The sequence below is a fragment of the Ornithorhynchus anatinus genome, chromosome 4 (assembly GCF_004115215.2).
Source record: "Ornithorhynchus anatinus isolate Pmale09 chromosome 4, mOrnAna1.pri.v4, whole genome shotgun sequence".
NCBI classification, from domain to species: domain Eukaryota; kingdom Metazoa; phylum Chordata; class Mammalia; order Monotremata; family Ornithorhynchidae; genus Ornithorhynchus; species Ornithorhynchus anatinus.
This window is the reverse complement of record NC_041731.1, coordinates 92,440,226-92,461,211: the sequence shown is the minus strand read 5'-3', so window position 1 is coordinate 92,461,211 and position 20,986 is coordinate 92,440,226. Positions and strand designations below refer to the sequence as shown.

Here is a 20,986-nt window from a genome sequence, read left to right as displayed (position 1 = left end):
TATGCAGGAACTCATCCTCTTTCTATGATTAATGAATTGATAGTCAATCAGTGGTATTTATTGTGTGCTTACTTTGTTCAGAGAACTGTACTAAGCGCTTGGGAGACTACAGTATAAAAGAATTAACAGGCAAGTTCCCTGTCCATAATGAGTGGTCTTTGAAAATCTTAAACCTTTTGAACTTGGAACCTCCCCTGGCCCCATAATCTAACTACAGTAAGTTCAAGGGACTTCCTAAGCGTATGGAAAGTTTTTAAAAAATCACTTCTGTTAAGTGCTTACTATGTGCCAAACCCTATACTAAATGCCGGGGTAGTTACAAGGTAATAAAATAAGACACTGTTCCCGTCCCATTTGGGGCTCACGGTCTAATTAAAACAAGGTAGGATTTAATCTCTATTTTACAGATGAGGAAACAGAGTTAAAGAGAAGTGAAGTGTCTTGCCTAAGTTCACAAAACAGGCAAGTGGGAGAGCTGGTGTTCATTTGATCATATTTATTGAGTGCTTATTGTGTGTGGAAACTCTACTAAGTGCTTGGAAATTACAATTCAGGAATGAAGAGAGACAATCCCTGCCCACACTGTGAAAACCCAGGTCATCTGACTCCCAGTCCCGTGGTCTTTCCACTAGGCCACGATGCTTCTACGAATAAGGAATGAGAATGCAATATCCTGGACTGGATACTTCTGGGCTTGGAGGGAGAGAAGATTTTCTGCTGGGCCCAGCTTGTAGCTGAAGCAGCCTAGAAAGGAATGCAGCCTGTGACTTTACCACTTCCATATTTTTGCTGCAGAAACTGGAGTTCTTGAGAGAAACTGTTTTAAAGAAAAAACCATGAGTTATATTTAAAGGAGCTTCATGAGGAAAAACTCATCGGTGGTTACTCACACTGAACTGAAGCATGTTTTCCATTTTTTGGACTCTTTGAAGTGACATGCTTTGGTCATTTGCTTTTCACAGGCCGTGCTTAATGAAACTGCCTTTTGTGTGAGTTGTAATAGCTCCTTTGGAAGGACTTACTATCTAGGTCAGCTGGACTTCTTAAACCTGAAATAAATGAGATCTTTTGATAGGCGGTATTGGGACTGTGGGTCACGGATGAAGAGCAGGAAGGAAGAGCAGGAAGGATTGCTTGCTGAGACAATAGAACAAGCCCTGTGTGCTTATTTTTATACCCTTACTTTGGGAAACACTACGGGGCGTGTTTAATCAAGGGACACTTCGCAATTACTAAGATCTACTGCAAGGTTCCATTTATGTCAATTATATTGGTAAAATGTTCTGAATATCAGATGAAAAATTGGGCTCTTCTAAACACACCGACAGGCCTAACTGCACACTAACAAGATAGTCCCCGATGAGTTAAGATACGTCTAGCCTGATAGCGCATTTTTATTATCATATGACATTGATATGATGATAGAAATAAATAATAGAGCCTCTTGTAACCACTGCCAGTGTGTCCAGGCTCGTTAGAATGGCATTCTTGTGGCCTCGAGTATTTTCCTTACAATCTCCCAAAATGAATGTCAATCAGCTATGAAAGAGTTGGGATGCCTGAGAGGACTCCATAAATGGGGAGGAATGATGTCCAAGGATGCTTAATATCTAAAAGGAGACCTTAAACAATGGATTTGATTTTAGAGAGCCCCTGAGAATCTCAGTTTCGGGAAGGAGTTCTCCAATGGGGCTAGGGCATTCCCAAGATGAGCCTACCAATCAATCGATCAATCAATTGTAATTACTGAGTATTTATTGTCTGCAGAGAAGCAGTGTTGCCTAGTGGAAAGAGGACAGGACTGGGAGCTAGAGGACCTGGGTTCTAATTTGGCTCTGCCAGTTGCTTTGCCAAGTGCTTGCTATGTGACCTTGGGCAAGTCACTTAACTTCTTTGTGTCTCAATAGCTGTTCTCCCTCCTACTTATGACTGTGAGCTCCCATGGGGGACAGAAACTGTGTCCGACCTAATTAACTTGTACACGTCCATGGCGTCGCTATGGGTCAAGGATAACTCGACGGCATAAGACAAGACCCCAGTGCCTAGAACAATGTTTGACACATAGTAAGTGATTACTCACCATCTCTCAGGGTCATATCTGGAGAGTTTCCAGTCCTCTACCAGTCTCAACTACGGAGGGCTAGTCAAGCGGAGGCCTACCCATTCCATTCTTAGCTTGGCCAGCGGCTATCGAGTGGAAGGCAATCTGCTACAAGTCAAAACTCCCCTGTGCTGGGCAGCAGCAGCATGGGAGAGGGACGAGGGCAGAGACTCAGGTTTACTACACTGAAGGCGGCAATGGTAAGCCACTTCTGTATTTTTACCAAGAAAACTCTATGGATCCACTACCAGAATGACTGTAGATGGAGGTGGGGTGTTTTGGGAGAAATGAGTCCATGACATCGCTATGGGTCAGACATGACTCGACAGCATAAGACAACAATAAGAACAAGTGATTAACAAGTATCGTAAAAGAAAAGAAAAAAAAAACACTAAATGCTTGAGAGAGTACAGTATAACGAAATAGTGGAGTTGGTAGAGACATTTCCTGCCCACAATGGGATTACGGTCTAGAGGACTGTCTAGTGCACAGTCTAGAGTCTACAGTCGACCAAAATTGTCTTTTTGAGAAAAACATCCCACAGAAATTCAGGCCCATGAACAAAGCTCAAAGGACTGGTGAAAAACTCCTGGGGAATTTAGCTGCAGAGACCAACAGAAATTAAAAAATGTTGGGATTCAGGCTGAATAAAGTTCAAATGTAATAATAATAATAATTATGGTATTTGTTAAGCGCTTCCTATGTGCAGAGCACTGTTCTAAGCTCTGGGGTAGATACAGGGTAGTCAGATTGTCCCACGGTGGGCTCACATTTGTTTATCCCCATTTTTACAGATGAGGTAACTGAGGCACCGAGAAGTTAAGTGACTTGCCAAGGTCACACAGCAGACAAGTGGTGGAGTCGGGATTAGAACCTTCGACCTCTGACTCTCAAGCCCGTGCTCTTTCCACTAAGTCATGCTGCTTCTCCAAATGTAATAAAAACAGTATTTGTCAAACACTTACCTATGTGCCAGGCACTGTTATATGGGAAGCAGCGTGGATATGGGAAGCAGCTTGGCTCAGGGGAAAGAGCCTGGGCTTCGGAATCAGAGGTCATGGGTTCGAATCCCTGCTCTGCCACTTGTCAGCTGTGTGACTGTGGGCAAGTCACTTAACTTCTCTGTGCCTCAGTTCCCTCATCTGCAAAATGGGGATTAACTGTGAGCCTCACGTGGGACAACCTGATTACTCTGTATCTACCCCAGTGCTTAGAACAGTGCTCTGCACATAGTAAGCGCTTAACAAATACCAACATTATTATTATTACTAAGCCCTGGGGTGGAGACAAACAAATTCCCTGTCCCACATGGGGCTCACAGACTCAATCCCCATTTTACAGATGAGGTAATGAGGCATAGCAAAGAGAAGTGACTTACCCGAGGTCACACAGTAGACAAGTGGCAGAGCAGGGATTAGACCCATGACCATCTGACTCCCAGGCCCGTGCTCTATCTGCTACACCATACTGCTTCTCTATAAGCACAGAGAAGTAAGCACAAGCTTACAAATATAAGCACAGGTTAGGTTCCTAGTGTAGGAGGGCACTTTGGATTTCTCTCTCTCTTTTTTTTAATGGTATTCGTTAAGTGCTTACTATGTGCCAGCCACTGTACTAAGACTAAGACTGAGGTTATCATTATTAAGTGCCATCGAGTTGTTTCCGATTCATAGCTACTCCATGGATATACTTTCTCCAGAATGTCCTGTCCTCTGCCATAATCCACAACGATTAGACTGTAAGCCCGTCAAAGGGCAGAGACTGTCTCTATCTGTTGCCGACTTGTTCATTCCAAGCGCTTAGTACAGTGCTCTGCACATAGTAAGCGCTCAATAAATACTATTGAATGAATGAACCTTTCTAATGGTTCTTCCGTTATCGTCGTTATGGTCTCTATCCATCTAGCTGCTGGTCTGCCTTTTCCATGTTTTCCCTGGACTTTTCCTAGCATTAGTGAATTTGCCCTCCTGATTATCTGTCCAAAATATGCTAATCTAAGTCGAGTCGTTTGGCCTTCCAAAGACCACTTTGGCATAATTTGCTCCAAAATCCATTTGTTTGTTTTTTGGGCAGTTCATGGAATTCGCAAAAGCCTTCTCCATCAAATCCTGTTTTTTCACCACCCAACATTCAATTCCATACATTGCCACTGGAAACACCGTAGAGTTGACAGTTTGCATTTTTGTGGCAATTGTCACATCAGCACATCTCATGACTTTTTCCGGGCTCTTCGTAAGCAAGTCTTCCTAACATTAATCTTCGGTGTATTTCTCGGCTATTAGTTCCTTTATGATCAATAGATCATCGATCCCAGTAGAGAAAAATTGTCAACTATTTCAATCTTCTCTCCGTCCACTACAAATGTGTTAAAACTTCCAGTTGTCATGATCTCTGTTTTCTTGACCTTCAAATATAGGCCCATCGTTTTGTTCCGTTCCTTAACTTTGAATAATAAGCCCTTCAAGTCTTCTCACTTTCTGCTGGAGGGTTGTATCATCAACATAACAAAGGTTGTTTATATTCCTTCCTCCAATCTTTATTTCCCGATCGTCTTCATCCAATCCAGCTTCTCTCATTATTATTCGTAATAAAGGATGAACAGATAAGACGATACGATACATCCTTGTCTCACACCCTTGCTAATGGGAAACCAATCTGTTTCTCCATATTCTTATTCTTATTGTAGCCTCCTGTTTTCCATACAGGTTCCTAATTAATGCAATTAAATGTTCCAGCATGCCCATTTTTCTTAATGTGCTCCAGAGTTTCTCAGGATCCATGCAGTCAAAGACCTTACTATAATCAATAAGGCGCATGTTGATTTCCTTTTGATAGTCTCTTGTCCTTTCAATTATCCAGTGGACATCAACAATAATATCTCGCGTCCCTCGTCCTTTCCGGAATCCCGCCTGAACTAAGCAGAAAGATAGACTAAGACTAAGGTAGAAACAAGCAAATCAGGATGGACACAGTCCTTGTCCCCCATTGGGCTCACAGTCTTAATTCCCATTTTACAGATGAGGTAACTGAGGCACAGAGAAGTTAGGTGACTTGCCCAAGGTCACATAGAAAAGTGGCAGAGCCAAGATCAGAGCTCAGATCTTTCTGACTCCAGCCTTGTGCTCAATCCATTGTATGAAAGGAGAGAAGGTTAGCACTCCCCTTGAGAAGGATGGAAGAGGTCCCAGTGGCCTTTACAACACACATATGGTTAAGGCATTGCCACCTACTTCGTGGCATCTAACCAAGTTTTATTGAGAAGCAGCGTGGCTCAGTGGAACGAGCACGGGCTAGGGAGAACAGTGCTCTGCACATAGTAAGCGCTTAACAAATACCAACATCGTTATTATTATTATTATTAGGCCAAGCTGCTGTCTCTTCACCAGCAATCCTTGAATGTCAAGGAGAATCCAGGTGGATTGGTTATTGTCCCCATTAATTTCTATTTGAATTGACTAGCCCTTGGGGTATTTGTTCTTAATTTGGGAAAAAAAAGTACATAATGCCTTTCTTTTACCTTCTGAACCTTAGATGGATCCTGAGGGGAGAACCACATGTCTCACTCTAACAGTGTTAAAATAGTGCTGTTCTACCACTTGCATGACACTGAAGGATCTCTTCCAGGGATTTTGTTTTCTCTGCCATTTAGCATTCAAAGTCCACGATTTCATTACTACTGATGATATAGAGAGCCTTGTTGACATTCTACCCATCTGTTCTGAACATGCATTATTAAATGGAAAGCAACTAGTGGTCAGAGGAGTACACTTGCCAGTTGCAGAACAATTTTGCCGTAGTTTGGGGGTTCTGGGTAAATTTCCTAGGATTTCCTGCCACTTTTGACACAAGGTGACATGGGGATTTTTGTTCTACACATATATGTATAGAAAAGTTACCTGAAAAAAATTCACCATTTCATTACCTGAAGTTTGTAATCTTTGGATATGGTCTCTGAACTCCCGGGCGTCTTATAAACCACTGGACTATTTTTTGTATCAAATCTCACTAACTCTGCCAGTTTTTCAGAAAACAAATAAGCCACATTACCTAGGCGCTGGACAATGGGACCCTGATGAGAGGCCTTTTCGTGTATTTTTGGAACCCACAGGAATTAGTTTGACTATTTACAGATTATAACAGTTGGCCGTTGAATGTTTTATTTTCATTCCCAGTTGGTGCAATATGTTCACAGCTGATGCTAATGGCTTGGCCATTTGATTTCACATATGGTCTACTATTTGGGTCCTCTAAGGCTTTCTTTTGTAGCCAGTCGTCTCTCAAACGACCATATATTAGTTTTGCTTTTGTCTGCTGGGGCAAATGACTGTGAAACTCAAAACCTTGGCAGCTGAAGAGGAAATAAGCCACTCTGTTGATAAAGACGCAAAGAACTGGGTCAAAATGTCCCAGGAAGAACATTTTTGTTAAATGCTGAAAACAAACAAATGCCCTCTTCTATTGCATGAAATTCAGCTTGTACACATATACCCAACATGTCTTCTTTTGTTCTTTCTTTGGAGCTGTTATCGTGGCTGAATGTAGGAGACTCCTCTGTTTGAAAGCATCCATTTCCTGGAAAACAGTGGAGATGTGGTTTTGTAGAGTGCGATACTTCTTTTTAACAATGAAAATAATAACAATAACAACAGCAACAGCAATAGTAATGACTTTTAACTGTTTACTATGTACCAAGTACCGCACTAAGTACTGAAGTGGACAAAATAATCAGGTCGGACAGAGTCTCAGTCCAACATGGGCTCACAGTTTAGGGAGGAAAGGTATTGGATCCCCATTTTACAGATGAATAAACCAAAGCACAGAGCAGTTAACTGACTAGCCCAAGGTCACACAGCAGGCACAGGGTGGGCCTGGAATTAGAACCCAAGCCCTCTGACTTCCAGGCCTCTGTTTAACTTCATTCATTTGCAGCTAAAATTCATTAAAAAAATCAAAATTAATTAGGTTATGTTTGCCATAGATGATTTGAAGAACATTTTAGATCAGCAGAGTAGAAATATAAAATAAATACCCCAAATGTATAAGCCCTCCAATTATCATTAAAACATGATTCCCTGCCAATTTATATCCGGGCTGTAAACTACAACTGATAAAGTCACAGTCTCATAAAAAAGATTATTTTCAATACTATCGTACTACCCGAAGAGAGCTAAAATGTTCATTTATTCATAGCAGCAGATTAAAATACCTCTAATTCCTTGAGAAGTGGGCATGGTATGATAACTGAGGAAAAGGGCACATTACTTGTCTAGATACTTAACTGTTTATCCTGTCAGCCAGCAAACCCCTCTTCCCCCTCCCCCTACTCTTCCCCCACCAAACCCCCTCTTCACCCCCTCCCCCCTTCTCTCTTCCCCACCCATGCCCCATCCCAGTCCTCTTGTCCCACCGCCACCCCTCATCCCCCTCTCCCCGTCCAGGGCCCCGCCACCTCCTTCCCATCCAAACCCTCCCCTCCCCCCGCCCTTCCCCCCTCCTCCCCTTGCACCCACAGCTACTTTCAAGTGTGGCCTCTGGAACCCCCGCTCTATTACAGGCAAGCTACCTTTCATCCATGACCTTTTCCTCTCCCGCTCTCTCCTCCTCCTCGCCCTTTCGGAAACGTGGCTCTCTCCCGAAGACACGGTCTCCGCCGCCGCTCTCTCCGGCGGAGGCCTCTCCTTCTCCCACTCCCCCAGACTCACCGGTAAGGGAGGAGGCGTCGGCTTCCTCCTCTAGCCCCGTTGCCGCTTCCACACTATCCCTCCTCCCCCCTCCCTCTCCTTCCCCTCCTTCGAAGCCCATATCGTTCGCCTCTACCACCCACTCCAGTTACTTGTCGCCGTCATCTACCGCCCTCCCGGTCTCACCTCCGACTTCTTCAACCACCTTGACCCCTTTCTTACCTTCCTCCTCTCCTTCTCTCTGCCCACTCTGATCCTTACATCCATACGGATGTACCCCACGACTCCTCTGCCGCCCGCCCGCTATCCCTCCTCGACTCTGCCGACCTCCTGCTCCACCATACCGCGCCCACTCACCGACTCAGTCACACCCTCGATCTCGTCATCTCCTACCGCTGCACTATCTCCTCCCTCACCAACTCTGAAATCTCTCTCTCTGACCATAACCTTCTCACCTGCCTCATCTCTCACACTCCCTCCCCCTGCAAATCTTCGCTACTGCCCCACAGAGACCTCCGCTCTCTCGATCCCATCCGTCTTTCCAATAGCATCTCTCCTCACCTCGCCGCCCTGTCCTCTCTTCCCACTCTTGACGATCGGGTCTCCGCTCTCAACTCCACCCTCTCTACTCATCTCGACTCTCTCGCCCCCCTTTCCCTCCGCCGCTCTCGCTCCACTAACCCACAGCCCCGGATCACCTCCTCCGGATCCCTCCGCCTCCTACGCTCCTATGCTCGAGCTGCCGAGCGCTGCTGGCGAAAGTCCAAGCACCGAGCTGACCTCACACACTGCAAATTTATCCTTTCCTGCCTTAACTCTGCCCTCTCCTCCACCAGGCAAAGCTTCTTCTCCTCCCTCATCGACACCCATGCCCGTCACCCCCGTCGATTGTTCCGGACTTTTAACTCTCTCCTTAGGCCCCCTGTTCCTCCCCCTCCCCCATCTCTCACCCCCAATGATCTGGCCACCTATTTCCTCACGAAAATCAACACGATCAGGTCTGAGCTCCCCAAAGTCACCCCTCTGCCTCTCCCCTCCCCCCCACCAACCCCCTCCGCTACTTTCCCATCCTTCCCTGCAGTATCCTCAGAGGAGATCTCCTCCCTCCTCGCAAGTGCCACCCCCTCCACCTGCGCCTTGGACCCCATTCCCTCTCACCTTCTTAAAACCATCGCCCCTGCCCTCCTCCCTTCCTTAACTTCTATTTTTAACCACTCAATCTCCAAGGGCTCCTTCCCCTCTGCCTTCAAACATGCCCACGTCTCCCCCATCCTAAAAAAACTCGCTCTTGACCCCACTTCCCCCTCCAGTTATCGTCCTATCTCCCTACTACCCTTCCTTTCCAAAATCCTAGAACGAGTCGTCTACAATCGATGCCTAGAATTCCTTAACTCCCATTCTCTCCTAGACCCCCTCCGATCTGGCTTCCATCCCCTCCACTCTACCGAGACTGCTCTCTCTAAGGTCACCCGTGACCTCCTTCTTGCCAAATCCAATGGCTCCTACTCCATTCTGATCCTCCTCGACCTCTCTGCTGCCTTTGACACTGTCGACCATCCCCTCCTCCTCCATACCTTATCTCACCTTGGCTTCACGGACTCCGTCTTCTCCCGGTTCTCCTCTTACCTCTCTGGCCGATCATTCTCGGTCTCCTTCACTGGAGCCTCCTCCCCCTCCCATCCTTTAACTGTTGGAGTTCCTCAAGGGTCAGTTCTTGGCCCTCTTCTGTTCTCCATTTACACTCACTCCCTCGGTGAACTCGTCCGCTCTCACGGCTTTGACTACCATCTCTACGCAGATGACACGCAGATCTACATCTCCGCCCCTGTCCTCTCCCCCTCCCTTCAGGCTCACATCTCCTCCCGCCTCCGGGACGTCTCCACCTGGATGTCGGCCCGCCACCTAAAACTCAACATGACTGAGACTGAGCTCCTCATCTTCCCTCCCAAACCCGGTCCGCTCCCAGACTTCTCTATCACCGTGGATGGCACGACCATCCTTCCCGTCTCTCGGGCCCGCAATCTCAGTGTCATCCTTGACTCGTCCCTCTCCTTCACCCCACACATCCTATCCGTTACCGAGACCTGCCGGTTTCACCTCTACGATATCGCCAAGATCCGCCCTTTCCTCTCCACCCAAACGGCTACCTTACTATTACGGGCTCTCGTTATATCCCGGCTAGACTACCGTGTCAGCCTTCTCTCTGACCTCCCTTCCTCCTCTCTCGCCCCGCTCCGGTCTATTCTTCACTCCGCTGCCCGGCTCATCTTCCTGCAGAAACGATCTGGGCCTGTCACTCCCCTTCTTAAACTACTCCAGTGGTTGCCTGTCGACCTCCGCTCCAAACAAAAACTCCTCACTCTAGGCTTCAAGGCTCTCCATCACCTTGCCCCTTCCTACCTCTCCTCCCTTCTCTCTTTCTACCGCCCACCCCGCACGCTCCGCTCCTCTGCCGCCCACCTCCTCACCATCCCTCGGTCTCGCCTATCCCGCCGTCGACCCCTGGGTCACGTCCTCCCGTGGTCCCGGAACGCCCTCCCTCCTCACCTCCGCCAAACTGATTCTCTTTCCCTCTTCAAAACCCTACTTAAAAATCACCTCCTCCAAGAGGCGTTCCCAGACTGAGCTCCTCTTCCCCCTCTACTCTCTCTGCCATCCCCCCTTTACCTCTCCGCAGCTAAAGCCTCATTTTCCCCCTTTCCCTCTGCTCCTCCACCTCTCCCTTCCCATCCCCACAGCACTGTACTCGTCCGCTCAACTGTATATATTTTCGTTACCCTATTTATTTTGTTAATGAATTGTACATCGCCTCGATTCTATTTAGTTGCCATCGGTTTTTACGAGATGTTCTTCCCCTCGACGCTGTTTATTGCCATTGTTTTCGTCTGTCCGTCTCCCCCGATTAGACTGTAAGCCCGTCAAACGGCAGGGACTGTCTCTATCTGTTGCCGACTTGTTCATCCCAAGCGCTTAGTACAGTGCTCTGCACATAGTAAGCGCTCAATAAATACCATTGAATGAATGAATGAATGAACAATAGTACTCAGTTATTTGTACCTTATTGGTCGATTTATTTTTGAACTATAAAATTTATCCAAAATAGAAAGAAGGAAGTATAGTCTTGTGGAAGGGATATTGAAATTATGCCATCTTTACAGATTAAATACCTTTTGCTTCTTATTGGTGAAGTTTTCCAGCCAGACAATTTGGTTGAGAACTAGAGAAGCAGCATGGCAAAGTGGATAAAGCATCGGCCTGGGAGTCCGAAGGCTACGGGTTCTAATCCCGGCTCCACCGCTTGTCTGTTGTGAGACCTTAGGTAAATCGCTTTCACTTCTCTGGGCCTCAGTTACCTTATCTATAAAATGGTGAAAAAGACTGTGAGCCTTCTGTGGGAAAGGAACTGTGCTTTCAATTTGCTGGTGTCCACCCCAATGTTTAGTACAGTGCCTGGCACATAGCGCTTAATAAATGCCATTATTATTATAATTATTAGAGAATAATCTGGAACTCAGGAATCAAGCATCAATATTTCAATGCACTGCCATTATTCAAGTGTGATGGGAGGTAAAGTCTCTTAATCATTCCATCGAAATTCTTTCTCCTCAACAGCCAACATCCAGTACATCTGGGACTGATAAACTTTTTTTTCTGATTTTCCAGCTTCCTTTCTGTTACTTATCCTTCCACCTGCCAGCCTCTATATCATTTTGTGGTGTTTATCCACTGACCAGGTGATGAAGAATAGGGACCATTAGTAATACCAATAGTAATAGGTATCATTAATAGGTACCACTACAGGAGAAGCAGCATGGCCTAGTGGAGAGATCATGGTTCTAATCCATCTCTGCCAATTGTTTGCTGTATGACTTTGGGCAAATCACTTGACTTCTCATGGCATAGTGGATAGAGCACAGACCTAGGAGTATGAAGGTCATGGGTTCTATTTCCAGCTCTGCCATTTACCTGCCGTATGACCTTGGGCAAGCCACTGCACTTGTCTGCGCCTGTTACCTCACCTGTAAAATGGGGATTGAGACTGTTAGCCCCATGTGGGACGTGTCCAACTCTATTTGCTGTATCCATCCCAGTGCTCAGTATGGTTCCTGTCACATAGTAAGCACTTAACAAATGCCATTATTATTATTATTATTATTCTCAGTGCCTCAGTTTCCTCAACTGCAAAATGAGGATTCAATAAGTGTTTTCCTTCCTACTTAGACCTTTTGTCTCATTTAGGACAGGGAACGTGTCAGACTTAATTGACCGGTAAGTACCCCAGTGCTTAGATCAGTGCTTGATATGTAGTAAGCATTTAATAACTACCATAAAGAAGGCAGATCAGCCAATTTTGCTACTTGTCAGCAACGCTGGCCAAAAGGAGAAGTTGAAATTCATGGTTAAAATGAAGTCTTCAATTTTCTGTGGGTTTCTATTATTCATGTGGACTCTTTCCCCAGAAAGAGTAATTAAGAGCTGGCTGTATACTTTACTGATTAGCAAATTACAGCAAATTACATTTTTGTCACACTGAAGTCAAGACGGTTAATTGTTCTTGTTAAACATCCAAGGCAGAGGGGCTCTGGAAGCTTTGCTTACCAATAAAGAATGAGATTGATGATGAATCGTATGTGGAACCTGAACACCTATATCCTTGCCCATGGGAGGAACTTCTCTTTGTATATCTGACTTAATCTTGGCCCAAATTACCCTAAGAGAGTTATCATCCATGGCCTGAATGTTTCTCTAAAATGGCTCAGAGGGTGTTTTCCTCCTAATTAACAGTCTTGTCAGTTGTAACAGAGCTATTAGAAGATAAATTTCTCAAATCTGTCTATGCTTTTCTTACCCCTTAGACCCCTGGACATGTCAAGTAGTTAATCAAACAATCAGTGGTATTTTTTGAGCACTTATTGCATGCAGAGCACTGTATAAGGTAGTTGGGAATATACTATAAGAAAAGTAGCGTGGCCTGGTGGATAGAGCACAGGCCTGGGAGTCAGAAGGTCATGGGTTCTAATCCCAGCTCCACCACTTGTCCGCTCTGTGACCTTGGGCAAGCCACTTAACTTCTCTGTGCCTGTTACCTCGTCGGTAAAATGGGGATTAAGACTGAGAGCCCAACATGGGACAACCTAATTACCTTGTATCTACCCCAGCGCTTAGAACAGTGTTGGGCACATATTAAGCACTTGACAAATACCATCATCATCATCATGATTATTATTATTATGGGGCTAAAGTATCAAAGTATTTAGAGGTACACACCTTAAGAGATTCTATCTTGCTTCCTCAATGACTTTATCAGACTTTCCAAGGACCCTCACCCAGGCTTAGAGCCAGATAGTAGTAGATAGTAATTACATAGCCATAATTTATTTATTTATGTTAATATCTACCTCCCCCTGCTCGACTGTAGGCTCCTTGTGGACAGAAAATGTGTCTACCAACTCTATTATATTGTACTCTTCCAAGCACTTAGTACAGTGTACTGAACACTGTAAGTGCTCAACAAATACCACTCATTCATTGATAGTGTCAGTGGGTATTAATGCAGATTAATTTGCCTCTCTTTAACCATTTCTGTGTTTTTTCATAGCCCAAGGATAGTTTTCTGGGTTTTCTGCTAATTAGAAACAAGATGCCCCACACTCATTAAACGCTCAATAAATTCCATTGATTGATTGATAGATATACATATGTGTGAACAAAAAATCTATAAAGTGCACACACACATATATATTACACATTGCATTACTCACATAATTGCCCCTATTGCGCATAATTCTTGCAACTGTAATAATAATAATAATAATGTTGGTATTTGTTAAGCGTTTACTATGTGCCGAGCACTGTTCTAAGCGCTGGGGTAGACATAGGGGAATCAGGTTGTCCCACGTGGGGCTCACAGTCTTAATCCCCATTTTACAGATGAGGGAACTGAGGCGCAGAGAAGTGAAGTGACTTGCCCACAGTCACACAGACGACAAGTGGCAGAGCTGGGATTCGAACTCATGAGCCCTGACTCCAAAGCCCGTGCTCTTTCCACTGAGCCACGCTGCTTCTCCAACAGGGAGGGCTATTGCATGGGGAATTTAGCAGTAAGGGGAGTGGGAGAAAAGCAAAAGGAGGAGAGAAAGAAGAGAAGGTAAGAGAGCACTTGAGACCTGGTCTCCTAATTCCATTGCATGCTTCCAAACGCTGCATATAACAGACACTCAGTGAACTGACTTCCTGTATCCTTCCCATCTTACTATCCTGGAGGGGGCTCAATTTGAAGAGACGTTCCCCTTCCCTAATTTTACCTCATTTCTTCAGCATTACTGACCCTTCCTGCCTTCTTGCTCCCAAGGACATCCCCTTTAAAGAAGAAACTTCTCTTTGGCATTACAGCGTTCTGATCCTCCCCCATTTCCTATCATGGTACACACCGTATCACTCTTTACAATATCCAGTTTGTGGCACCCCAGTAATATTTTATTTCTTCCTCAAAACCTGGTGGTGGGGAATTTCATGCTGAAGGAAATCATTCAAATAAGTATTATTTTTATTACATATAGTATATAGCTCAATAATATAGTTCCGTATATACTGTAAGTTGTGGGCAGGGAATGTGTCTACCAACTCTGTTATAGTGTACTCTTCCAAGCACTTAATACAGGGCTCTGCACACATTAAGTGCTCAATAAATGTGACTGATTGAGTGGTATTAGTAATTGTGGAATTTGTTAAGCTCTTACTATGTGCCAACCACCACACTAAACCCTGGGGTAGATACAAGATAATCAAGTCCAACATGGGGCTCACAGCCTAACTAGGAGGGACATTAGATACTGAATCTCCATTTTTACAGATGAGGGAACTGAGGCCCAGAGAAGTTAAGTGACTTGGCCAAGGTCACACAGCAAAGTGGTGGAGCTGGGGTTTGAACCCAAGTCTTCTGACTCTCCACAGGACCATGCTGCTTGATTGATTAAAACAGGACAATATGACTAAGGGGAAGGTTCCATTAAAGAGCTTTATGACCCAGCCATCACTAAGCATCTTGTCAGAACCTGCTCAGATCCAGTTCCAATGAACGTTGTTGTGGAAACTTTAGTCTTGCTCCTCCCCTCATCTCCCCTCTCCACTACAAAAGCAAATTCACACCTAGAAATTGACAATTCTTGCAATGTCTGCAGCCCGAAAAATACAGTCCCTGATGTAGTGCAAAAAGAGGATTAATAGCAAATCCAGTGTTATCTACTTTCCAAGAGGTGGGATGCAGAGAAGGAGGATTCTTCCTCTGAGCTTCCCTCCCTCCCTCTACCTGAAGCCCCAAACAATGAACTCACCCTTTAGAACAACAGAATGTTCTTCTATCCTTCATCTTGGTTCATCTCCTGAGTGAAATGTAGTATATGAGTCAGCATATTAACTTTTTTTGACTATTTTTAAATTTATCCCAAGATCGATCTTATAGGTGTTTGTTAAGCACTTAGTATGTGTCAAGCACCATTCTAAGTGCAAGGATAGATACAAATCAATCAGGTCAGACACAGTTTCTGTCCCATGTGGGGCTAACAGTCTAAGAGGGAGAACAGCTATTGAATTCCCATTTTACAGATGAGGCAACTGAACCACAGAGAAGTTTAGAGCTTGCCCAAGGTCAACCAGCCGACAGAGCAGGGAATAGAACCCAGACCTACTGACTGCCAGGCCTGGGCTCTTTCCATTGGCCCATACTACTTCCCTTGATTAGCAAGGCCCCCTGTTTACAGATTGAAGGATAATGAAAACAAAAAAAAACAGGACCAGTGAGTCACTGGTAAATATCAACCTTCTCGGTACCATTACACTACTGAGTTTATGCCACTCCTGCCTTCTGGAAGAACCAGGAATGGCAGATGTCCTGGTGTAATGGCTGGAGATAAACAGTGAAGTGATTTTAGTCCCTGGAGAAGAAGTCTTGAGGATGGAAATAAAAAGCCTTTAACTGACAGCATTTTTTATCATCCATCATCCTCTGACAGCAGGTTAGCTTCATATCATTTTCTACTTGTTTGGATTTCCTCCATTTAGTTGCATTCATCCCTTCGCTTCGTAACTGAAAACATGGGATAAATGTTTATTTTAACATGGCTCCACAGCTGACTCTTCATAATGCCGCTAGTGTTTCAGGGCCAAGTTGAGAGACATCTTTTCCCCCTCCGGTTTCCTCACCATAGGAATTTTCACTGTTTTCTGCAAAGAGCTCTACCTTTGGGAGTGAAAGTGGGTCCTCCATTTGAGGGTTTTAAACAGTGTTGTTCAATTTTAAAGTATGAGCAGTGGTGTTCAATTATTTTCTGGCTCTCCTCTTCAAATGACACGTTCCTCCTCACATTTCTTTCCCACCTATGATCAGACTCTGGCTAGACAGCCCTTTCATTCTGTTTCTCTGATGGTACCTCAGACAATAACCTCGCCTTTTTACCCCTCCTGGAAAAATCTGCTGTGTTCCACTTTTGCTTGATGATTGTCATCACTTCCTATCTGGTCTTCTTCAATCTAACCTGTCCTCCCCCAGACCCACTGCACTTTCTCCCCTTATAAAACACTTTTTCTTGCTTCTGTATTTCTTCCTCAAAATCAAACTTTATGTCCTTGGCATTACCTCCCAACTTGAAACTTCAAGGAACTTAACTACTCCACCCCTATCTGCTTCTCTGCTCTTGTGTCTGCTTATATTTATTCCCGTTTGCTCTTCATACTTCATCTTACCATCTTTGGGATGGTCCTTTCTCCCTCTCTAGGGATTGAATCTTGTTTCAAATATCTTCTTATGCATGAAAGAGTAGGTCACTGGGTGCTAGGTGCACTCCTCTTCATCCTCCAATCATGTCTCGGGAACTTGCTTCTTCCCTGAAATGCCACTGTCTTTTCAGTTGCAGGCCCTCAATACCCTATGAAGATGAACTCGTCCCACCCCTAAAACTGCTGGAATAATGAAGTACTTCTAATTACCTTGTATTCAAGAAAAACCTGCATCATCATCATCATCATCATCAAAGGCATTTATTAAAAGCTTCATTCAGTCATATTTATTGAGCACTTACTGTATGCAGAGCACTGTACTAAGTGCTTGCGATATTACAAGACAACGGAGTTGATGGACATGTTCCTTGCCCACAGTGAGACTCCAGTCCTAATGGGGAGACAGGCATTACTATAAACATATGATTTCCAACATATAATTTGTACATATGTATACAGCACAGTTATTTCTTCTCAAGGGCCAAAGCGCCAAGATGAAGGTTTATAAATAGAAAACCCAAATATATAGAAGATTTAGGAGCTGAACCACCTAGAACTTTATTTAGAAAGCAGGTGGACTTCCCTTAAAGCACCTTTAACTAGTGACCCATTCTGTGGGGAGAATTAAATGATTGTCCAGGACATGAGAGCCCAGTGATGATGATGGTGGTATTTGTTAAGCTCGTACTACATGCCAAACACTGCTCTAAGCTCTGGGGTAGATGCAAGCTAATCAGGTTGGACACAGTCCGTGCCCTACATGGGGCTCATATTCGTAATCCCCATTTTACAGATGAGGGAACTGAAGCCCAGAGAAGTGAAGTGACTCACCCAAGGTCACACAACGGACAGGTGACAGAGCAGGAATTAGAACCCAGGTCCTTCTGACTCCCAGGCCCATGCTCTATCCACTAGGTCATGCTCCTTCTATGGTACTGTGTCTCAGGTTTGGACTAGTTCCTTAGGCTAGGAGATAGACTTTTCTTTAATAATAGTGGCATTTATTTAAAGCGCTGACTCTAGGCAAAACTAGATAATGGGACACATTTATTTAGATTTAGATTTATTTAGATGGGACACAATCTCTTCCCCACATGGGACTTACAGTTTAAGAGACAGAGAGAGTAGATGTGTTTTCCCCATTTTACAGATGAGGAAACTGAGGCTCATGGAGATTTTGACTGGGCCAAGGTCACACTGGGCTTCACTGCCTCTCTAACTGCTCAGCTGATGCTTCCAAATATTTTTATCTTTAACTCCAGTCTAGGGCAGAATTGGGGTGAGGTTCTCAAGAAGAGTGAAATTCAGGAGGATTCATAAGTGAGTGTGTGCGGACTGTGTGTGTGTTTGTGTGAGTGTGTACTGAGGGGAAAGTGTGCGGTTGGACAGGTTATGTCTTCTTGTGCCCCGTCTCTCAGAAATACCCCAAACCTGAGCCCTCCTTAAGCCTTTTTGAGCACATCATATTTGTGAAACCATTTTATCATCTCTTTTCAATATTGAAATTTCAGATAAAAGGTGGTGGGACTGGGTCACTTTGGATGCCACGGGTGATGGTGTGTCCTATAAAACTTGAAAAATGGAACTATGGCCCCAGTAAAAATGACTCAGAAGTTTCAGTGAAATCTATCCTCACCAGGTGCTGGGGAAGCAGGTGTTGGAAAAATAACACTGCCTAGTGGAAAGAGCAAAGGCCTGGGAGTCAGAGAACCTGGGTTCATTCATTCATTCATTCATTCATTCATTCATTCATTCATTCATTCAGTCATTCATTCATTCAGTCATTTTTATTGAGCACTTATTGTGTGCAGAGCACTATAGTAAGCACTTAGAAAGTACAATACAGCAATCAAGAGAGACTATCCCTGTCCACAATGGGCCTACAGTCTAGAGGCGAGGAGACAGACATCAAAACAAGTAAACAGGCATCAATATTAATAAGTAGAGTATATATTTATATATACTCTGCCTCTTGCTTTGGGTAAGTCACTTAACTTCTCTGGCCTCAGTTTCTTTATCTGTAAAATGGGGATTCAATACCCAGACCGTCATGGGTTCTGATCCCAGCTCTGCCACTTGTCTGCTCTGTGACCTTGGGCAACTCACTTCACTTCTCCATACCTCAGTTACCTCATTGTAAAATGGGGATTGACACCATGTGGGACGGCGACTGTGTCCAATCTGATTTGCTTGTATCCACCCTAGTGCTTAATAGAGTCCCTGGCACATAGTAAGGGCTTAACAAATACCACAATTATTATTATTACCTTTTCTCCATCCTACTTGGGCTGTGAGCCCCATGTGGGACAGAGACTCTGTCTGACCTGATTCTTTACACTACTGGACACATGGTAAATTCTTAACAGATGCTACTATTTTATTGGTTATTATTTTTATTATTTTATGATGATTTCTCCTTATTTAGGCAGAGGAAGCCAGCCCCAAATGAAGCAGGGAGCCAGATAAGGAAATAGGTGTTTGTCTGTGCATCCATGTTGCAGGTCAGGTTCAGTCCAGAGAAAGATCCAGGAATGCTCAGCACTGCCAAGTTTCTGACTGAAGGTCTGGTTCAAGGTGAGAAAAAGGAAGACCCACCAAGGCGAACACCAGCTATAAGCCAAAGGGGATGAGTTGTTTCGCTGGGACTAAATTCTTGGAAGGGGAGGGAAAGAGGATGGTCAGTGGGACAACTTCTTTCGGGCACAGGAACAGGAAGGCTGTCTGGGAGCTGAACCACTTGTTCCACAAATGCAGCATTTACCAGAGCTGTGTCAAAATAGAGCGATGAGTAGAAGGTGGTGTAGATGGCATCAGGCTGAACTTCAGGAACGGGGGATGACCAGGGACAGGATGGAGGTGAGAGTCGGTCTTGGACTGGTCCTTGGGGATTACGCCTTGGGCAAGCATGAGCCAGGCCAATCAAAATCCTAAACCACTCGGTGGAGCTGTGAATGAGAGTCTCCTGGAGTTGTCCTTGTTGAATTAATTAATTCATTACTTCATCCAATTGTATTTACTGAGCACTTACTGTGTGCAGAGAACTGTACTAAGCACTTGGGAGAGTACAATGCACCAATAAACGGACACATTCCCTTCCCACAATGAGCTTCCAGACTAGAGGAGGGGAGAGACATTAATATCAAAAAATAAATTGATTCTATTTAGTTGCCATTGTTTTTACGAGATGTTCTTCCCCTTGACTCTATTTATTGCCATTGTTCTTGTCTGTCCGTCTCCCCCGATTAGACTGTAAGCCTGTCAAACGGCAGGGACTGTCTCTATCTGTTGCCGACTTGTTCATTCCAAGCGCTTAGTACAGTGCTCTGCACATAGTAAGCGCTCAATAAATACTATAAATAATAAATAATAATAAATGTACCTAAGTGCTGTGGGGCTTGGAGGGGGGAAGAGCAGAGGAAGCAGGTTGAGGTGATGCAGAGGGAGTGGGAGAAGAGGATAATAATGATAATGATAATGATTATGGTGTTTGTTAAGCACTTAATATGTGCCAAGCACTGTCCTAAGTGCTAGTGTAGCCACAAGGTAATCGGCTTGTCCCACAAAGGGCTCACAGTCTTAATTCCCATTTTAAAGTTGAGGTAACAGAGCCACAGAGAAGTTAAGTGACTTGCCCCAGGTCACACAACAGACAAGTGGCAGAGCTGAGATTAGAACCCACATAATCCAACTGCCAAACCCGTGCTCTTCCCACTAAACCGAGAAGAAACCCAGCAGGGAATCATCTACCAACTCTGTTATATTGTTATCTGGTACTCTCCCAAGCTCTTAGTACAGTGCTCTGCACAAAATAAGTGCTCAGTGAATACAATCGATCGATCTATTGATTGACGAAGATGTTAAGCGACTTGCCAAGTTGGGGAGGCGGCATCATCAGGGCCTCCTCCATGGGAGCAAAAGAGACAGTGGCTCCCACAGTTGTTTCGGCCAGATTTCTTGTCTCATTCATTTCACATCTCCGCTAAGACCTGAGAGTTTCCAGTCAGGGCAGAATAAACATAACAAAATGGCAGCTTTCAGTCTTGTTAGCTCTAGGAAGTGGGACTCCTACTATCCTCATTTTCCCGAAAATTCCCCTCCACCCCCCGTCTTATTGGTAGGGTTGAGAACTCAGGTCTCTTGACTACAGTCCACATGGCTTAGTAGAGAGAGCACAGGTCTGGGAGTCAGAGGACCTGGGTTCTAATCCTATCTCTGCCACTTGTCTGCTGTGTGACCTTAGGCAAGTCACTTCACTTCTCTGTTCCTCATTTACCTCATCTTAAAATGGGTATTGAGATTATGAGCCCTATGTCAGTGGCTGTGTCCAACTGATTATCTTGCATCTACTCCAGCATTTGGTATAGTGCTGGGCACATAGTAAGAGCTTAAAAAATACCATCATTAGTATCATTATTATTTTACCACTAGG

General features: G+C 44.6%; 1 non-coding gene across 1 annotated transcript; it reads left to right on the top strand.

Annotated features, from left to right (window-relative positions):
* The first annotated feature begins 5,229 nt into the window (after positions 1 to 5,229).
* Positions 5,230 to 5,357, top strand: LOC114811473. The gene has a single exon (XR_003759176.1). It is a non-coding gene; the product is annotated as a U6atac minor spliceosomal RNA (small nuclear RNA).
* Positions 5,358 to 20,986: the final 15,629 nt, after the last annotated feature.